The 21,154-nt window shown below is 36.7% G+C and overlaps 2 long non-coding RNA genes across 2 annotated transcripts in view; one reads left to right on the top strand and one right to left on the bottom strand.

Annotated features, from left to right (window-relative positions):
• Positions 1-21,154, top strand: part of LOC115936931 (uncharacterized) — a 414,283-nt gene that overhangs the window by 307,364 nt on the left and 85,765 nt on the right. The window contains exon 4 of the long non-coding RNA XR_014139578.1: positions 6,661-6,758. This is a non-coding gene — a long non-coding RNA (uncharacterized LOC115936931). The remainder of the gene's footprint in view (positions 1-6,660; positions 6,759-21,154) is intronic.
• LOC115936930 (uncharacterized) overlaps positions 1,168-21,154 on the bottom strand; it is a 35,259-nt gene continuing 15,272 nt past the window's right edge. The window contains exon 3 of the long non-coding RNA XR_004072298.2: positions 1,168-1,245. This is a non-coding gene — a long non-coding RNA (uncharacterized LOC115936930). The remainder of the gene's footprint in view (positions 1,246-21,154) is intronic.

The following is a 21,154-nucleotide window of genomic DNA, read 5'->3' as shown; positions in this document are numbered from 1 at the left end:
GTAGTGTGCTTGTTAATCTTTTTCTCCCTGCTCATTTTATTATCAAAATCAACTCAGTTGCTATTTCCTGTTTATTGTAGAACATGGGTTCTGAGGTACTTGGGAAATACCACGATCAGGTATCTTGTGATAGCTCTTCAACATCTTGGTGAGTCCTAAGACTGGCGGAGGTGGGGGGGTCTTCCCCAGCCCCTTTCTACTCCAAAAATGGCCCCAAATGCCCCCACTCCTAAGAGCAGACAGCTATTCAGAAATTATCTTCAGGGTTAAATCCAGGACCACCAGATGTATGCATTTAGAATTTTTTTCTTCATATTATTTTGGGATGCGTTGGAGATACTCTTGCTTACCTCTGTGTCCTGGACTTTGGATTCTCTATGGGTGGAAATTGCCACAGGGCATAGAGACTGACTAGGGTGTGCATGATTGTGGGGGTGTGGGAGGTACTGACTTAGAGAAAACTGTGTCAGTGAGGAGATGGTCCCAGGATGTGTTCTGTGATCCTCATGGAAAACTCTGTAAGAGATCATGAAGGGATTTTTTTTTCTCTCTCTCTACTACCACAGATGTGGTGCTTCTTCAGTTTCGTGGTCTAATTAGCAATAAGTAATTGATGCTCAACCACCTTGGTGGGAATTGGGAGAGAAGAAACTGGAGAACAAAATGGTTGTCGAGCCCCGCTCCCCACGTCTCTGGCCCTGGAAGAGTTGGGATGGGATAATGTCCCAAATTTTCCCTGGCTTCCTGCTGCTCCCTGTGAACCAGTGTTCCTGCTTCCCGTATGGTGGCTTTGGTGCAAGTCCTACTCATTCAAGTCTATAATCAAGTTCTGAAGGGGAAAAACGTGGCTTTTCTAGTTGTCTCTATTTGCTGTCATGTCAAGCCAGGAGCACTGGAGGACCAGTGCTACTCAGGGAAAGATCCTTTTGCCTAGTAACCGAGAGCATATTTGGTATGCTAGCCTTCTCCTCCTTGTTTATTTTCAGGGTAGTGATAAAAGCATGGAAAAAACATCAGGGAAAATCAGTAAATTTCAGTAATATTTCAATACATCTGCAAAGGGCAAACAGTTTAGAGTTTCTCCTGCCCCGTCTGAAGTTGGAAACTCTCACCACAGTGGGAAGCACAGCTATTTTGACTTGGCAAACCAAACCAAACAGCACGCACCTGCAACTGTACGTCTCTGACGTGAATAGCTGTGGCCAGAGGGTCAGTCTGTTCTGTTTTTCATCCAGAAACCACATTCTGCAAATGGAGAGAAAACCACTGTTGGATTAAAGGAAATCCTTGCCATGGAGACTAAACATACAACTTTAATTAACTCATCATTTTCTAATTAGCATCCCCAGAGCCCTGTGCATGGGCAGCTTATGTTGCAGAATGTGCCATCAAATTTTTCCAAACAGTTTCATAAAATAAAGTTTTGTTTTTATAAACATTTATTTCAGAAAGTTTGGAAAGTATAGGACAAATTTAAAAAGAGCTGCAATATCCAAAACTCATCACTCATATCAAGTCATTCAATCTTTGGTGTATTTCTTTTCAGTCTTTATATATGTTTTACATTTTGTATTTTATACATAGTGGAGACTATATCATCTATAGAAGTTCTGGCTTTTTTATTTAATATTTTATATTCAGCATTTTATCCTTCAGTACAAACTTCACAAAAATCACTGTCAGTATCTGCATATTGCACCGAGTACAGGTGTGATAATTTGCTTAATTATTCCATTATTGTGGAGTTATTGCAAATTTTCCAAAATTATCTCAAAATTTTGCTTTCATAAATAATGCTGCCGTGAATTCATTGTGCATACAGCTTTGATATCTGTATTAAGAATTATTTCCTTAGGAAGGATTCCCAGAAGGAAATTCCAATGTGGGAACTCATATTAGCTTCTGATGCAAAATGCCAAATTGATTTCTAAAATTTTCACTGCTATCTGGAATGAGGTAGTTCTTTAATTAATAAATAACCCAATGACTTTCATCTAATAGGATAGGCAAAACTATAATTGAAATGTTGATTTACTTTGCATTCCTTTGATTTTTTTCTTCCTTTTTTACCAGTTGCAATCCAGCTTTGTAAATGATCTTTTAGTTCTTTGCTTATTTTTATTTTAGGATCTGTTTTCTTATCAATTTATATGAGCTCTTTTTATTTACATAAAAGATCAACCTTTGGTTCAACATGTTTGCTGCAAATAATTTTTCTACTTTATTGCTTTTCTGTCCATTTTAGTTATGTTTTGAGATATAGAAATGTGATTTTATAGTAATCATATTATTGATCTTTTCCTTGGTGATTTTTTTTTCTACTGATCAAATGCTTAGAAACTTCTTACCCTCTAGAAACTTTATAGATATTCATCTCTATTTTCTTTTAGATTTTCTACAATTTGAAAATTTTCATCTCTTTATTCTATCTGAAATTTATTTTAATGAATCATGGGCAGTACAAATATCTAAACTAGATCTCACTTAACCCATCCTACACATATCTAACAAATTCCATATTACTTGTCAATTTAATACATCCCTTTTACTCTGGATGCACCCATTGTCCTTATGGAGCCGGTGCTCCATCAAGGTTTTTAACCCCACTTTCTACTTTGTTTTGTTAATGTGCTTGTAAATTCTTTTAAATGCTATGTTCTATACTTACATAATTTTGTAATATATTTCAGACTCTGGTGGGGTAAGGTTTTAGCTTTGTCAAAAATTTCTTAACTGTTATTGCTGTTGCTATGCCAGGTAAACTTAGGAATTATTTTAAGTTCCTAAAATTCCCGATTTTTATTATTATTTTAATTATTTTTTAAATTATGACCTCATTCAACTGAAGACTTTCATGTGGATTAATTTCCTCATCAAAAAACATGGCAGGGCACAGCACATACTCATTTTTTCATTAACATTATCACCTTGTATTACTTAGTGTTTTTATTTTATTTTTTTTTAAAGATTTTATTTATTTATCTGAGACAGAGAGAATGAGAGAGAGAGAGCACATGAGAGGGGAGAGGGTCAGAGGGAGAAGCAGGCTCCTTGCTGAGCAGGGAGCCCGATGCGGAACTCGATCCCGGGACTCCAGGATCATGACCTGAGCCGAAGGCAGTCGCTTAACCGACTGAGCCACCCAGGCGCCCCATTCAGCTTTTTTAAATTTTTTAATTTTATTATTATTATTTTTAAGATTTTATTTATTTATCTGATATCTTTCTATAGAGAGAATGAGAGAGAGAGAGCACATGAGAGGGGGGAGGGTCAGAGGGAGAAGCAGGCTCCTTGCTGAGCAGGGAGCCCGATGCGGGACTCGATCCCGGATCTCCAGGATCATGACCTGAGCCGAAGGCAGTCGCCTAACCGACTGAGCCACCCAGGCGCCCCTACTTAGTGTTTTTAAATACATAGGTGCATGACTATGTATTCTCATTTTTAAAAGTGGAAAGAAATGGGAAAAACTTCATGCTGGTAAATTCCACTCTGAAAGGTTACTTGGGTCAATTAAAAAATTTTACTATGATAAAAAAAGTGATGCCAGAATAAATCTGTGAAGATATCTTTGTGCTTATTTGCAAGTATTTCTCTGGGATAAGCTCCTAGAATGTGGGTGAAAGAGAATTCATAATTTTAATTTTGATAGTTTCTGCCAAATTGTCCTTGAATAAGACTGTGCCAATTTACACTCCTATTAACAGTGAATAAGAAATTCTGTTTTCTCACACTGGATGTTATGGAAATTTAAAATATTTGCCAGTCTGGTGAAAAAATACAATCTCAATGTTGTTTTAATTCATATTTCCTTAATTACTAGGGAAGTGGAACATATTTTCTGATGTATGTGACCATTTGCACTTCTTTTTCTTTGAATTGCCTCTTTTTCATTTCTTAATTTTAAGTGGGGCTTATTTTATTTATCTTTTTATACATTGCATATATTAAGCCTTCATCTGTTATATATTTTGCAGATATTGTCTCTTAATCTCTTCCTTGTCTTTTAATATTGTTTTGCCATCTTTCCCAGTAAAGCAGTTAACTCATTTTCATATGGTAAAATCTGTCATAATTTTAATTTTTGTCTTGTGATTTTCCTCCAGTTTTCTATTTCATAATTTTATAGGTTAAAAATGTTTCAACATGTAAGCTATGTATAACCTAACTTCTCTATGTGGTGTGAGAAGAAATTCTAAGTTTGTTTATTCTTTCTGAGTAGCCACTTGTCTCGGTTCCAAAAGTGAGGAGTGTGTCCCCCTCAGGAAGTGTCTCCATTACGATGTGCTAAAATTGTGTGTGCGTGTGTGTGTGTGTAACCCACACATATAGTTTTAGACTTTATTTCCTCCAAGATCTGTTTGTTTATTCCTATATTAATGTGACATTGTATTAATTACCAAATTAATGATTAAAATAGTTATTTGTAATAATTCAAATAATTATTATAAACATAAGTGTAATTTAAAACTGCAAAGTCACATTAATTACTGTATGTAATATTCTGACAACTGATAGGAAATATCTCTTTTACCATTATTTCTCAAAAATTTCACAGCCAATCTTGTATTTTCTCCCCCAAATTAGAGTGTAGAGCTTCTTTACAACTATTTTTGGGGGGGGATTTTGATTGGGGTTGTTTTGTACTTTCATGTTAGTATGGGGAAAATTGATCTCTCTATAATATTGTGTCTTGTGGTCAAGGCTCAGAGAGTGACTACTCCCTCACTCAGGCCGTTTTCAAGTTCCTGCAATAAGTGCTTATATTTCTCTTCATATAGCTCTGCATACTTCTTGTTAGATTTATTTTCAGGTATTTTAAAGTTCTATTGTGATAATAAATTATATATTGTTTTTCTATTGCACATAAACATTGCTTATTGCTTATGGACCTTTCATTATATTTGGGGAGGGACTTCAAATAGTTTCACAGTTGATTCTTTCTAAATTTTTGATAGACATTCGAATATAATGACAATTATTAGTTTTCATAGTTTTCCTCCTGAGATGTCCAGGTATGCAGCAATTTTTTTGATGTATCTTATTAGTTTTTTATTTTTCTATTTCCTTGGATAAGCCAAGGTTCTTTGGCTTCCAGATTCTGTTATTTTAAGCAGAAACATTCACTCACAGGCTGGACCCGAGGCCAGAACAAGGCTGAGGTGAGTGAAGCAGTTTCCTCAGAAGCCAAATTTAGGGTGGTGCTAAAAATCTCAGTAATTGAGATAAATAACACTTTAATGCAATTTTTAAGAAAATATATATTTTTTTAAATCCATGATGGACAAAATACCAAAAATTTAAATAAAGTTAGGATCAGTATGGAGAAGCAGGCTCTGGAAAAGCCAGGAGCCAGGCAAATGTGGAAACCACAGTAGCAGCTTCCAATGACAGCTTTATATTGGCTGCCAATGGGATGGATAAACTTTGAGAAAGAGACTGGAATCCTTGACCGGGGGAAAGTAGGGACCTTCCATTGACTGTCAAAGATGCCACATAATGGGGTGATTCTCCAAAAGGAAACAGGGGTACAGTTGCCAAATTCAACAATTGTCTACCATGTTACAGTCCCAGGATGCACTGTTCTTATGGACCCCATCTTTAGCTGAAACCACAGACCTCCACATGTTAGGGCCACACCTCCCTTGAGGTCATGTCCCAATGTGCCAGTCCTCCTTTACTTCCTGCTCTACTATCTACTCAGAGCTGCAACCCTCACATGGATAAAACCCTCACATAGCATAAAAGACATTGATAAAGAAACTTTGGTGGCTTCAAAGAGCACCGTCTGTTGGAAAGGGAATGGCAACCTACGTTCTGTTTTGAGCAAACCCTGTGGGAAAGGCCAGAACCTCTTCCTTCCCAAATGGGTTGTTCTGCTTCAGGAGGAAAAGTATGTTTTGTCGCTCATTGTTTCTCAGGTCCATAGGCCTCGTTAGGATGGTGAGAATTCGTCTCAAAAATATTGACTACTTAACCTTAATGTTTAGTCATGTGATTATCTTCATTGGCATTTTAACGCACATTTAAGTGGATTACATTTACTATAATTATTGATAGGGTAGGTTTTATGTCTACCATCTTTCTATTTGTTTTCTATCTTTTCTGTTCATCTATTCCTTTATTACTGCCTTCTTTTGGTTAAATGGGTATTTTCAAGTGTACCATTTAATTACCTTGTTGTTTCTTTTGCTATATATTTTTTTACTTATTTTCTTAGTGGATGTCCTGGAGATTACAATTAGCATTTTAACTTAATATAGGTTGGATTAATACTTTTTTTCAATAGTATGTAAAATTTTGCTCAGGGTTCCAGTGTGATTCCCATTAAGGATCCCTTGTTTCTGATGAATTGCTTTTCTCATGCTTCTTTCAAGATATTTTCTTTGACTTTGTCTGTTAACAGTTTGATTGTGAGCTATGTAGGTGTGACTCTTTGGATTTATCCTACTTTACATTTGTTGGGCTCCTCAAATGTGTAGATTAATGTGTTTCTTCCAACTGGGAATTTTGGGGCTATTATTTTTTCAAATATAATTTTTTGCCCTTTTTTTTGTCCTTCTAAGACTCCCCGACGTGTATGTTGGTATGCTAGCTGATAGCCCACAGGTCTCTGAGACTCTGTTTATTGTTGTTCATTCTTTTTTTTTTTCTGTTCCTTAGACCGAAGAATCTCCATTGCCTCATCATTGGGTTTGTTGGCTGTGTCATCTGCCAGTTCAATTCTGCTACTGAGCCCTTCAATGAAGTTCCTGCTTCAGGTATTGTGCTTTTCCACTCTGTGATTTCATTTTGGGTCTTCTTTTATAGTTTCTCACTGTTCATAGCCTCTACTTGGTGAGACCTCATGATCATACTCATCCTTTTCTTTAGACATGGTCTCCTTAGTTCTTTGAATATATTTATAATATCTGATTTAAACTCTTTGATAAGTTCTAACAGCTGGGTTTCCTCAGGGAACTTACCCACACATGTCTACTGACTATATTTTTTCCTGTGTAAGGGTCACACTTTCTTATTTTTGTGTGTCTTGTGGGGTTTTTTGTTGTTGTTGGGAAATGGACACTTTAAGTATTTTAAAGTAGGTCTTCTGAAAATCCACCCCCCATCTCCTCCCCCTGAACCCCACCCCAGGTGTATTTTTGTTGTTGTAACTGCTCTTGGTTTTTAGTCTGTTTCCTGGACTAATTCTGTCAAGTCTGTATTCTTTTTTATGTGGGGCCACTGAATTCACTGCTAGAGATTTAGTGGTCAGCTAATGATTAGTTAGTTTAGTGGTCAGCTAAAGATGAGACAGAATTTTGTTTAAATGTCTTTAGCCGAGAATTCCCCCTGCCTTTGCCAATGGATTCTGTGTGTTGGGGCACACCTTCAGTACTCTGACAGTTTACAACTCTGCCTTAGCCTTCACTTCCTGCTTGTGTAGAGCATCAAGATTAGCCCAAAAGGAGAGATTAAAGTCCTCTCGAGTCTTTCTTGAGCATTCGCCCAGCCCTGCACCTATGTGGGGCTTTCTAGATTCTCAGGGATATATTGGAAATTTTCAAGGTCCTGTAAGAACATCTTATTCCCCATATTTTCCTTTCATATTTTTTTTTGGTCAGCCTCTTATTTTCCCCAGCTGTTATGTGCCTGAGGCAGCTGCTTGTTTTTGACAAATACCCTAGGGACAGAGTTGTTCTCACTAAGGGAGATCAGAATTAGGTCAAATATGGACAAGCCCTCAGAACAGGGTTTTTCTAGGGAGCTGCCAGACCAAGTAGTGACAAATCTTGGGGGATGAGCTTTGGGGGAAGCTCCAAACTCATTCTGCCCACCTTCAGTGACTACTAAGGTGCTGGCTGTTACAGCCATAATAGTTGGTCATTCTCAAGTCTACCTTGGATCTGGATAGAAGGGGATGGGAGTAGGGCAAGTTAAAACATCACAAAATGCAGTTTGTGCTAAGCAGAGTAAGGTCCCTCACAAAAAGTTCGTGTTCCAATTCCTGAATCTTGTGAATATGTTACCTTATATGGCAAAAGGGACTTTGCAAAAAAAAATAAAAATAAAAAAAAAATAAATAAAAATAAAAAAAAAAAAGGGACTTTGCAGATGGGATTAAGATAATGGACCCTGAGATGGGGAAATTATTCTGGGTTATCTAGTTGGTCCCAATCTAATTACGTGAGTTCTTAATAGCAAAGAATTTTTCCCACCTGTCATCAGAGGGAGATAGGACCATGAAAGAAGGATCAGAAAGATGCAGTGTGGCTGGTTTTAAAGAAAGAATGGGGGCCATGAGCCAAGGAATGTGGGTTGGAAAAAGCAAAGAAACAGGTACTCCTTTAGAGCCTCCAGAAAGGAATGCAGCCCCATTGACACCTTTGATTTTAGCCCACTGAGACCTGTATCAGACTTCTAACCTACAAAAGTGTAAAATAATAAATTTTTGTTGTTTTAAGCCTCTAAATTTACGGTAATTTGTTACATCAGCATAGAAAAACAAATGTACTGTTATTACTGAGATTCAGCCATTTAAAAAAATAACACTCCTCAATGTTGTAAGCATTTGGTCAATATCCAGATTTCTGAAAAAGTTGATTTTGACAGTTTTTTTCCAGTGTTTTCATTGCCTTTATAAAGGGGTGGATTTTTAGACGTCTTTACTCTGCCATTCTGGAAGAGCTTTCCCCCAGTTCCTTCTGGCATCTGGTATTGCAAATGAAAATCAGATTTTTGTTGCGCTGTGGATATGGTTTTTTTTTTTCTTTTGGGAAGCTTTTTAGACTTTCGCTTGACTGTTCTGAATTCACTACATTGTGACTAGATTTGCAAGTTTTGTTTGCTTTTAATTCATTCTGCTAAACATTTGGTAGAGACTTTCAATTTAAGAACTCAAATCTTTCTTACATTCTGGAAAGTTATCTTTTTTATTTACTTAATAAATGTTCTTTTCATTCTTGCTCATCTCTCTTTCTGGATTTCCTACTAGATAAATGTTAAACTTCTAATATGTAGAAGATATATTATGTATGTCTCTTAATTATTCTTTCTGTCCTTTATTTTTTCCCTCTTGTACTATATTTAGGGAAATCTTCATTTCAATTTTCTAACTCTCTCATTAATTCTTCAGCAGTATACCTTGTTCTGTTTTGCCCATGAATTGAATTTAAATTTCAACAAGCAAGTTTTTAATTCCTGTGATATCTAGATGATTCTTTCTTATAGACACAATACTTTTTTTGCCATTCTGAAGATAATACATATAAAAGTCCAGTACTGGAGCACTGGGTGGCTCGGGCGTTAAGCATCTGTCTTTGGCTTAGGTCATGATCGTGGGGTCCTGGGATTGAGCCTCACATTGAGCTCCCTGCTCAGCGGGAAGCCTGCTTCTCCCTCTCCCACTCCCCTGCTTGTGTTCCTGCTCTTGCTGTCTCTCTCTCTGTCATATAAGTAAATAAAATCTTAAAAAATAAAAATAAAAAAGAAATAAAAAATAAAAGTCAAGGACTGGTTCTTCTCTTAATTTTATTTTCTCCATTATAAATTCTTTTTTAAAATTTTTATTAATTTATTTATTTTAGAGAGAGAGAGCATGCATGAGCAGGGAGAGGGGCAGAGGGAGAGGAGAGAGAATCTCAAGCAGACTCCCAGCTGAGTGTGGGGCCCAATGTGGGGCTCGATCCCACGACCCTGAGATTGCCTGAGCCAAAATCAAGAGTTGGATGCTTAACCGACTGAACCACCCAGGTGCCCCCATTGTAAATTCTTCTATGCATTGTGTTTAGTGTATCTTTCTTTGTGTTACCTTTCCCAAGTGTTTGGTGATTTTTAGATGTGTGTTCCTTTAAGCAGCCTTTGTAGGAATGGGCTAGGATTCTTTGTACTACTGCTTGTTTAAAGTGACATCAAGATAGGAAGCCTGAGTTAAAGGAGGATGGATATAGCCCGTCTTCGTGGGCTTTGCCACTCACATGGGACACTGCCCTCATTCTCTAACACAAGCTGCCACATTCACTGATCTTGCCTCAAGGCAGATTTCCATGTTACTGCTATGTACAAATGCTACAAAGGGGTAAAAGGTGGAAGACAGCTGTATTTCACTCATGCTTCCTGATACAGTATTATCTGTTACATAATGGTTTATAACTCTTATTCCTGCTATGTAAATTATAATTGCTACCAATATAAAGTTACCCTCTTATTTCTATTAGTTGACTGTTCTACTTTATCTAATACTGACATTTCTCCATGACTTCCTTTTTCTTAGCCTTTGCTTGATATATCTCAACTTTCCTTTAATTTTCAAAGTTTCCAAGGTACCTTCCTTTGTATGTGTCTTTGGTGGAGAGAATATCATTGAGGGTTTTTTTTTATATTACAGTATGAATATTATGTCTTTAATAAGGAAATTCAATCCAGGTCCAACATTTCCAAGTGTTGACTTTATTTGTATGTTTGCCACTGTAAGAATGTCTGTCTTTGAGGGCACTCAACAAATATATGTTAAATGCATGAAAAATTTATGATATTCAGGTTTCACGGCTTTCTCTCTTTCAGTATAAACATTTAAAAATTTCCTCTTATCTTCTGTAGACATCTTGTTTATAATTTTACTAGTAGTTAATTGTGGGTTTTAAAAAATATTCTATTTATGTGTATGTTCCCAAGCTTTATTAGGCATTTGTTTATACTGTAATCACAATCCTGAAATATCTGAATGATTTTCAACTCCATAGCAGACTATGAACAATAACTAGCAGTCTGCATCTGAAAGGTAGAGAGTAAACAGAAGAATCTGCTGGATACAGCAGCAAAAAGCCAGGACCAGACATCTTGTGTTTTAACAATGCAACTGAAGTTTATAAAACTAACTCCTATATCAAGAATAATCCATATAGTATGTTAACAATAAAGGAATTACTTATACTTCACAGAAAGATCACTTCTAAAATAAGTTAAATTTCAGAGAAATGTTTGAGAAATTAATTGTGTAAGATTCAATGAGCTAATGCATTCATTATGTAGAAATGCCTCCAATGTCCTAATTATATTGTATCAGCTACCTGTTTGGGTATTTTTATTAATTTCATGTGTACAGAATCTTATTTTAAACTGACTTGATTTGGGCTCTGTTATTTATCTCTAAACTCCATCTTTTGCATGTATAAAAAATTGGAGGATGTTAATACCTAATAGGGTACTAATATGGATTATGTTGAAAATTGAATGAAATAATCCATGTAGAGGCATTTGGCACAAAGCCTGGCATCCATTACCCCCACCGCTTACTAGGTATGTGACCTTGGGAAAGTTCCTTAACCTTTCAATGCCTAGATTTATCATCCCTAATATGGGGATTATAGTAGTTTTTACCACACAGATTTACCATAAAGAGCTTAGAGCAGAGCCTGGTACATCCTAAGTTCTCAGTCATTGCAAGCTATTATTAGTATCTGAACACAGTGAGGGCTACAACATACATGCTCTGGCAGCAACAATGAGAGAGGAGAGTATTCTTTATGCACACCGATCAAGGAAGCAATAGTTGTGATATGGTCCAAAGAGTAGAGATGGGCTTGAGTCAGAAGGCTGGGGTCCAAGTCCAGGTCCACTGCTTGGCTATGGAACCTTCCCAAACTCTTGGTATCTACTTTTGTATCACAGGGAAAAATACCTAATACACATTTGATATGGGAATTATAAGATTTGTCATGTATATGAATGTTCTGTAATGTAATATCAAAACTGTACCATAGTATCAGTTACTATCAATAATTGTAGTATCAGTACTATTTAGCGGGGACTGTTTATAACCTCATTGACACCTCCTATTAACGTAGCTAGCCCCATGAACATTCAGAAAAGGATTATAGATCCTTGCCCACATAACCACCTTCTTGTTTACTTCCCCATTCCTTGGATGTATGTGTCATTAGTAAATCTGAGTACAATTACCATAAGGAATAGAACAGAGGTAATATTTTGTGAATTATAAACAAATTTCTAACTCTCCATTTTGGCAGAACAACTCTGGCCCACCCACTATAGCTGTCAGGGTGATTTATGATGTTCTTTACCAAGTTGACAGCCAGTGGAAGAGAAACTCCATGTGAGAAAAAATTCCTTATATTTATTCTACCTAGTTTAATACCTGATGAACCATGTTATAAGAACAATTCTTAAAATAGCCTTGAGGAGAGCATCTCTACATTTCCCAACACATACAATACATCATAGAAATTCTCACAGAGAATGTAAGGTGAATGGTAATAGTCTTGCTGTGAACTTGACTGGTTTACAAAACAGGCCTTGATTAGAGACTTAGCAATAAAAACAGCAGGCTCTAGATTCTAACTGGCACAGTTCTTCTTGGTTTTGATCATTTCATCCTAACAATAAGTCTTCATCATAGGCAATACTATTATCAGTATATACAATAATAAATAAGAAGGGAGGACCAATGCTTGGAAGACAAAGCATGATTACCTTCAAAGCCACTTAATTTAGAGAGAGAAGAGGGGACAGAGTCCATCCTAAGTAGGGTTGTCTCTGCTTCAGGTCTTTCCTGAAACCTTGTCTGATGACTACAGGCCGTGGTAATCTTCTCCTTCATCTATACAATTCATACGACACCCATTATATTGACTTACTTTGTAGTGCTCTCCAAGAATATGTGATTTGTGTACCTTTTCTTCTCAACCACATGGTGTCTTCAACCTCTCCCATTTCCTTTGGCCTCTTCCTCCCAGTTTATAAACACAAAATTCTCTTCATATAACAAACCAACCAAACAAAACCATTCCCTTACCTTTGTGTCTCCTTACCTGGCTGAGTTTCCCATGATCTAAAAGAGTAGGTAGCACTCATTGGTACTAGTTGGCACTCTATTCTCTTGGCTTTGAGGGCACTACTCTCTCTTGCTTCTATTCAATGCTCTTTCCTGCTTCTTTTTTTTTAAAGATTTTATTTATTTATTTGAGAGAGAGAATGAGATACAGAGAGAACATGAGAGGGGGAAGGTCAGAGGGAGAAACAGACTCCCCACTGAGCAGGGAGCCCGATGCAGGACTTGATCCCGGGATTCCAGGATCATGACCTGAGCCGAAAGCAGTTGCCCAACCAACTGAGCCACCCAGGCGCCCCTCTTTCCTGCTTCTGTTGAAACTATCTTTTCAACCTCCTTCACTGGCTCCTCTCTCCCTGTCTTCTCCTTACACTTTGATATTCCCCAGTGCTTGTCTATCCTTAACAGTCCCTGGGATTCTTCATTTACTCCAATATCTTAAATATGCCAACAGGTCTCAAACACATATTTCTAGTGAGATAACCTTTCTTAAGTCTAGAATCATGTTTCTGATTGCTTATTGTATACCTCAAATGTATCAACAACGGAACTGATTTTCTCCCCAAAACATTTTCCTTTACTCACCCTCTTCATTAGGGAAACTCTGGGAATCATACTTGCTTCCTTCCTCTCCTTTATTTCTATGGCCTTGTCTATTCACTTCTAAATATCCCTTGAACATATCCAATTATTTCCATTCCGTTTCTCATGACCTCATTATTGTTCTCATTATCCTCCCCCTGATGTCCAGAACCCTCTTCATTATATCTCTTATCATCATTTTCGCCCACCTCTGATGTTATCCTCACCCATCACACATGTCATCTGGGTAGACTTTAAAAACAAAATGATGCTAAATGAAAGGCAAAAATCCCTCATTGTGTCCTTCTCTTGTTAAATGTCCTTGAATAGTACTCCACTGATTTCAAAGCAAAGTTTCAGTTCTTTGGGCAAAGTTAAAGCACTTTTCAATACAACTCTCTTTTGCCTTTCCCAGTCTAATCTGCATTATGCACCCCCCCCATAGTACCTTTGGTTTCTATTCATGCTGTTTCTTGCCTACATGCTTTTGTACATGAACCTGGAGTCCCCTCCTCCCATTATTCTGCCTGGCAATCTCCAGATTCTCCTTCAAAACTTCATCAGAGCACTATTGCTTCTGGGAAAACCACCCTAACCTCCAGTAGTGTAAGACACTGTGTCCTCCAAACCACTTCCACATATCTTTATTAGAGCCCTTCTGACAATGTACTATAACTAATTATTATTCCCATGTCTGTCTTCCTTGCTCATCTGTGAACCTCCAGAGACTAGAAATGTCTCATTCATCTTTACATCCCTATTGCCTAGCATAGATTCTGGCACACAGAAGGAACTTGATAAATATTTGTGGAATAAACAAAAGACTAAATAATTGAAGCCCCTTCCTTTATGAAAGTATGGTGCATGAAGCCATCATTACGTTTTTTGGTATCTATAAAGTACACGGTACTAATGAGTGGATGCGCTGCTTGGCTCATTTTATTACAATCCCTTTGACACTTCTGTTAGAGAACACTGGCTCCAGGGCAAGTGTGAGGGTTCAGTATTTTTAGCTTCTAATGACCTCAGATTTGTTCCGTATGCTTCCCAGTTCCAATCATGTGTATGTGTTAGCCATGGAGATTGGCCGCGTGCACACACTTTCAAGGAATTACCTCAAGGAAACATTTGAGCAGCAATCATCAGTAGGAAGTGAGAGCCTTTAACATGTTGCTGCTGGGAAAAATGTAAGATTCCTCATTATTGGGCACTTCTCTTTGAACAATCTCTCCCAATGTTTCCCATTTCCTGTGGTTGAGCCTTAGAAAACGTCTTTGGTCCTTTTGGGGCTATATAGGGCATCATTAGGTCATCATGAGATCAAACAACAGGTTATTAAGCAGAAAGGCAGGTGCATTGTGTTAATAACCCAATCAATTTTACTATCCATCTGCATTCCTGACTCATGTAGATGACTTAAGAGTGCCTATGGCTTTCTTTAACACTCACATCCCTATTTTGATGAGTGAAAAGTCACCCAATAACTTCATATTCTGGAGACTTATTCAAAGGATGATGTCTTCATGGATAATGATGGACTTGATTTATTTCATTACCGATTGCTGGCTAATGTTTGCAAAGAAGTTTGGATGAAATTGGTCATTTCAGCATCTAGTTACACAGTGTCCTATGGTTTCACATGCTGTAGTCTTGTTTTGGGAGCTGTATATTAAGTTCCTTGATTAGAGAGTCCACATATCCAGATATATCTATATTCTCCACAAGCCTGAGTATGTATATATATATATATATATATATATATGTATATATATATATATAAAGTTACAGAGTCTTAGAATGATAGGGTTGGATGAAAATTCGTTTTCTTTATGTTTTCCTCAAAGTTTGACATAAATATTTTATGAAATGTCTAAAATAATGTCCAAAATAAAAATAGCCATTTTCATTCAAGGCTGATTATAATTACAAAAGTTTTTCCCAAAACTATATAAATTATTGCTCTGATTAAATATATGTCTCACTTTTTAATTCAGTGATTGCATGGTAGAATGATGTAAAGAGAACTAAAGCTGAGAGGGGGGTAATCTATATCCAGTGCAGTCTAATTTAAGTTGATCTTTATCTGATTTGGCTTCTCTGGGGGCTACTTGGAAATAGCTGTACCAGAGGCATTCACTAGCGTCCCACAGATGTTAATAATAGAGGCTTTCTGTAGACTTTAAAATAAAGACGATGTCTCTACAGTGCAATGACAACCAATTAGAAGATGAACATTTGGTCCATGAGTTGATGATTTTAATGCCATGCATCATGCTTGACTGATTAAACACCTTCCCTCTGCCCTGAATTAACCAATTTATTGTCCTAGGAGGTAATGTTGTAAAAAGCTGCTATCTGCATAAAACTGTGGACCCACTACCCTCAATTATGTACAATCAGAAAGAACTGTTTATTTCAAAAGGGTCTTTTAAGAAATAATAGCTTTTTTGAAATGAAACTCAAATGCCATAAAATTTACCCTTTTAAAGTATGTAATTCATTATTTTTAGTATATTTAATATGATATCATATTAAATATATAATATATATTAAACAGTTATCATCACTGTCTAATTTCAAAATGTGTTCGGTACCCTACCTCCCCACCACCATTAATGTACTTTCTGTTTCTGTGGATTTGTCTATTCTGAGTATTTCAAATACATGGAATTGAAACATTCAATATATGACAGACTTCCTTCACTTAGCATGATACATTCAGAGTCCATCCATGTTGTAGCAGGTATCAATTCCATTTTATTGTTAAGTAATATTACATTATAGAGATCTATAGCATTTTGTTTATCCACTCACAATTGATACACATTTGGGTTGTTTCCAATTTTTGGCTATTATGAATAATGTTACTGTGAGTATTCATGTACAGGTTTTTGCGTGGACATAGTTTTCAGTTCTCTTGGGTATATACTTAGGAGTGGAATTGCTGGAGCATATGGTAATTCGATGTTTAACATTTTAAGAAACTGCCCGTTATTTTCCAAAGTGGCTGCACCATTTTACATGCCCACCTGCAGTGTGTGAGGGTTCCAATTTCCCCACATCCTCACCAACACTTATTATCTGTCTTTCTGATGGTAGACATTCTGGTAGGGTTGACGTGGTATCTTATTGTGATTCTGATGTGCATTTCCCTAATCAAGTGACTAATGATGTTGAGCATCTTTCCATCTGCTTCTTGGCCATTTGTATATCTTCTTTGAAGAAATATCTATTTAAATCCTTGGCCTATTTTTTAAAATTAGGTTTGTTTTTTTTTTACTATTGAGTGTTTATATATTCTGGATATAAGACTCTTACAAGTCATGATTTGCAACTATTTCCCCTTATTCTGTGTGCTGTCTTTTCACTTCCTAGATATGTGTCTTTTGAAGCAAAAATATTTTTAGTTTTTGCAAAGTTCAATTTATCTATTTTTGTTGTTGTTGCTTATGCTTTGGCTGTCGTACCTAAGACACTATTACTTGCTCCGGGGTCAGAAAGGATTGCTTCTATATTCTTTTCTGAGAATTCTACATGTAGGTAGAAGATTCATTTTTTAGTTTATTTTTGCATATAGTGTGAGGAAGGTTGAGAGGATTTGTCAAGCACTCTCCCCTGATGTGTATCAGTTTAAAATGTGAATGCAGAAATCTGTCACTTTCCTGGAAGCCCACATTATAAAAGCAACTTCTGTGGCAAACCTGACTTTATTGATTATTTATTGAGTAGAATTCTGTTCAAGATGATGGAGGGCTAAAATTGGGCTAAATGAAACTTATAGAATTTGGGGGAGGACTATGAACCAATTTTAAGGACTTTTATAAAATTTCAAATGTGATTTTAAATTCTCAAAGCTGGACTGAGAACTTGAAGAAATCACTCTGGATGTTTTTCCAAACATTTTTAACTTGGTTCAAACCGATTATTTAATATTGAATTGTATTTTCACATGATTTATTCCATATGGGTTTGATTAATTTACATGGAATTCTTCAAAACTCTGTCTAAACCACATTGTTGTTATCAAAGAAACTTGATGAGTGTCTTCTAAAACCCTCTTAAAAGCACCACAAAATCATGGTAGCAACTCCAGGTTCTAAGTTGAAATCCTTCCACTTCGGTGTAAGAACCATCAGCTTTGAATGTGTCTAGATACAAAAACCCATTTTCCCATTTTGAGGAGAAAATCCTTTTTCAGACACTCTTCCTTGAAGGTAAATTTGCTATAACATATTTGGGCTTAGGACTAAAACCTTTGGTTTGTAAGTTGAAGTTTATCTTTTGCTCTTACGTTAACCGGATATAAGTTGAAAAGAATCTTGAATCTGGTTGTCTTGAGGTACTGCAAAGGAGAAACCACTGAGAATAAGAGCATTGCAATAATCACACATCACAGATGCTGCCTGCCGCCATTGTTCTTTCATTCAAGGAGCATAATTATTTGAAATGATATTTGTAGATCATATACCTGGCACATCATAAGTTCCCCCAGAAATGTTGATTCCTCTTTTCTTTAAACACTCTTAAGGCATGGAGAGAATGAATGTCTTAAAATGGTTTTCATTTGTACTCACTTTGGAAAATTAGGTATGGGGAGGAAAACCTGTCAATAAAGGAGAATTTACAAATGCTCTTTCACTAAGCACGTGGCCCAATGGTTATGTAAGGAGTGAACATCCTCTCAGCATTAATAAGCAAATATAAACCAATAAGAACACAGGTAAGGACTTTTTTCCCAACCAGAAGTGAGGGCTAGGGTTTATAGGGCAAGAGATTAAACAATTTGTATTCCAGGCAATATTGTTGTCACCACCAATTCTAATGAGCATTTTCTAATTTATGTCTTTAATGTATTTATTATGAATATATTACATAAGTGGAAGCCTGCCTCAGGACTGGAAATGCAGGAGACTTGGTTTTCAGACTCAGCCTTTTCACTAATTACTTGGTCAATTGGTTACAATCTTATTATTTTACAAATGTTTGAGAGAGTGGAAACTTGCTAATAAAATATATTTCAGTGTTGAAAATTATGCCATGTGCTCTGTCTTAATATCTATGAGAACATTGAAAATTGGCCCAACAATGACTTAAGAGATAATTATGCAAAAAAAGCATATTATTTTTACTATAAATGTAGTTTACTTCAAAAACACAGAGACTGATCACAATCATTGCCCTAGGTAACAAGGCAAAACAATTTGGCAGCAAATAGATGACAAGACTTAAGATAAATATTTCCCGGAGTTGATAAATGGAAGCAAGGAACAAATAGGGTGGGATTTAAGTGAGTTAAGAAATGTTTTCTAATTCTTAAATTGATTTATTTGAAATACAAAAAAGGGTCTCAAACCTTTTCATCTCAATCTAAAAATCTGGGAGATTTTTTTTTTCAGTTATGTGTTTTTATTTAAATTCTAGTTAGCTAACATATAGTGTAATATTGGTTTCAGGAGTAGAACTTAGTGATTCATCACTTACATATGACACCCAGTGCTCATCACAATAAGTACCCCCCTTAATACTCATCACCCATTTAGTCCATCCTCCACCCACCTCCCTTATGGTAACCTTCAATTTGTTCTCTTTAGTTAATAGTCTCTTATGATTTGCCTCCCTCTCTCTTTTTTTTTTTCCTTCCTTCCCCTATGTTCTTCTGTTTTGTTTCTCAGATTCCACATATGAATGAAATCATATGGTATTTGTCTTTCTCTGACTGACTTATTTTGCTTAGCATAGTATACTCTACATGCCCATGACACTGAAAATGGCAAGATTTCATTCTTTTTTATGGCTGAATAACATTGCATTGTATACATATACACATCTTCTTTATCCACTCATCAGTTGATGGACATTTGGGTTCTTCCCATAATTTGGCTGTTGTTGATAATGCTACTATAAACACTGAAGTTCATGTACCCTTTCAAGTCAGTATCTTTGGGGCAAATACCTAGTAGTGCAATTCCTGGGTCATAGGGTAGTTCTGTTAACTTTTTGAGGAACCTCCATACTGTTTTCCAGAGTGGCTGTACGAGTTTGCACTCCCAGGAGCAGTGCAAGAGGGTTTCCCTTTATCCACATCCTTGCCAACATCTGTTGTTTCCTGTGTTGTTAATTTTACCCATTCTGACAGGTGTAGGTGGTATCTTATCGTAGTTTTGATTTGTATTTCCCTGATGATGTGTTTAAAAGGCAGTCATTAACTACTCACTGGGTGAGGGACACAAAGGAAAGAGAAGATACGATCTTTAATGTGAAGAGACACAATTTTTTGGAGCCCGAAATATATAGGAATAGTTTAAACACAAGTTTCAAAAAAATAAAAATTAATACAACATTTCCTAACATGGAATTATGAGAAAATAACTGATTCCAAATATTACCTACCTATTGCACGTGTCTTGTGAGGTCATACTTCTTTTAATGCCCCAAATCAGATTAGACTGAACTTCCAACGTACTTTACTGAAGGGTGTCTAGGATCACTGATCCATGTGTTTCTAAGTAACCCCAGGAAATGCTTTCAGTATTCTGGTTTTTTACTGTTTGGGTTTTTTAAATTAATTTATTTACTGACTAATTAATTAATTTTGGCCTTCTGCATTTTCCTTTAGCACAACCCATTGGAATCCGACAATATATTACATCACTATATAACCCCAAATTTAGGCTATTCAGGTTTCCAGAACCACTACACCAGAACTTCAGCAGAACAATAAGGGTTGTGTTCAGGTTGTGTCTTGGCATGGACAGCGCCTCCACCATAACACAAAATGGTGAAGGTATGCTTAAGGTCCAACCTGCAGCCTTTCATTATCTACTGAAAACTGAATGTTTGGAAAAGAATACATCCAAGTCTCCCAAGAATGAAACTAAATTCTTAGAAAAGAAACTTTTCACAAAGGATTATGATTTCTCGAGATGCAATATTGCCCACAAAACAAACAAAAACTATATTTTACTAAGATAATTCAGAATGACACCATTTAACCCACGGCACTCACCTCCTCCAACCCAAGGAGCCAAATTTCAGAGTTATAGAAGAAAGATAAAACCTTTCAAGTTTATGCCTGCCTTTCTGGAGTCTGGACAGAATCACTTGATGACTTCCATTGCTTTGGATCCTTATTAGCCAGGGAAAATGAACTTAGAGGAAATAAAGGGGAGAAGTATGACATGCAAGAAGCTGCCCCTGCAACATTCTCATTAGGCTTCCTTGCCTCACGGCACCAGTCCCTCATCATCATAATCGTCACCATCATGATCATCATCCTTACCATACTTGTGTTCAGGAGCAGCCGCAGCTCTCGATGACCATTTATGGGGTGCTGGATATGTGCTGGGCCCTGTGAAAGGTTATAGGGGCAGTGGACAGCCAAGTGTTTGCAAATGGGTAGCAGAGAAAATGCTTCTCTCCCTCCATATTTGTCTTTGATGGCTAAGAATGAGGTACATTTTTGCCCGTGCAGTTGGAAAAACAACCACGTGATCTACCTTATCATGCCCCTTAACTACTGCAGGTTGTAGAGTCTCAGAGCTAGAAGAGACCTTAGCAATGACTGGATCCACTTTACAAATAAGGACACAAAGGTCCAGAGAAGTTTTGACTTATCTGAAGCCAGATAACTCAGTCATGAGAGAGCAGGGACTGGACCCCTGGATCTCCTGAGTTCAAGTTCAACAGACTTCCTGGTATATCACCCTCTTTCTCTTGAATAATATCCCAGGGTACTCCAAAGCATCT

Source organism: Leptonychotes weddellii, chromosome 13 (genome assembly GCF_054177405.1).
Source record: "Leptonychotes weddellii isolate Sample4059 chromosome 13, ASM5417740v2, whole genome shotgun sequence".
In the NCBI taxonomy this organism is placed as follows: Eukaryota; Metazoa; Chordata; class Mammalia; order Carnivora; family Phocidae; genus Leptonychotes; species Leptonychotes weddellii.
This window is presented reverse-complemented; position numbering and strand designations above follow the sequence as displayed.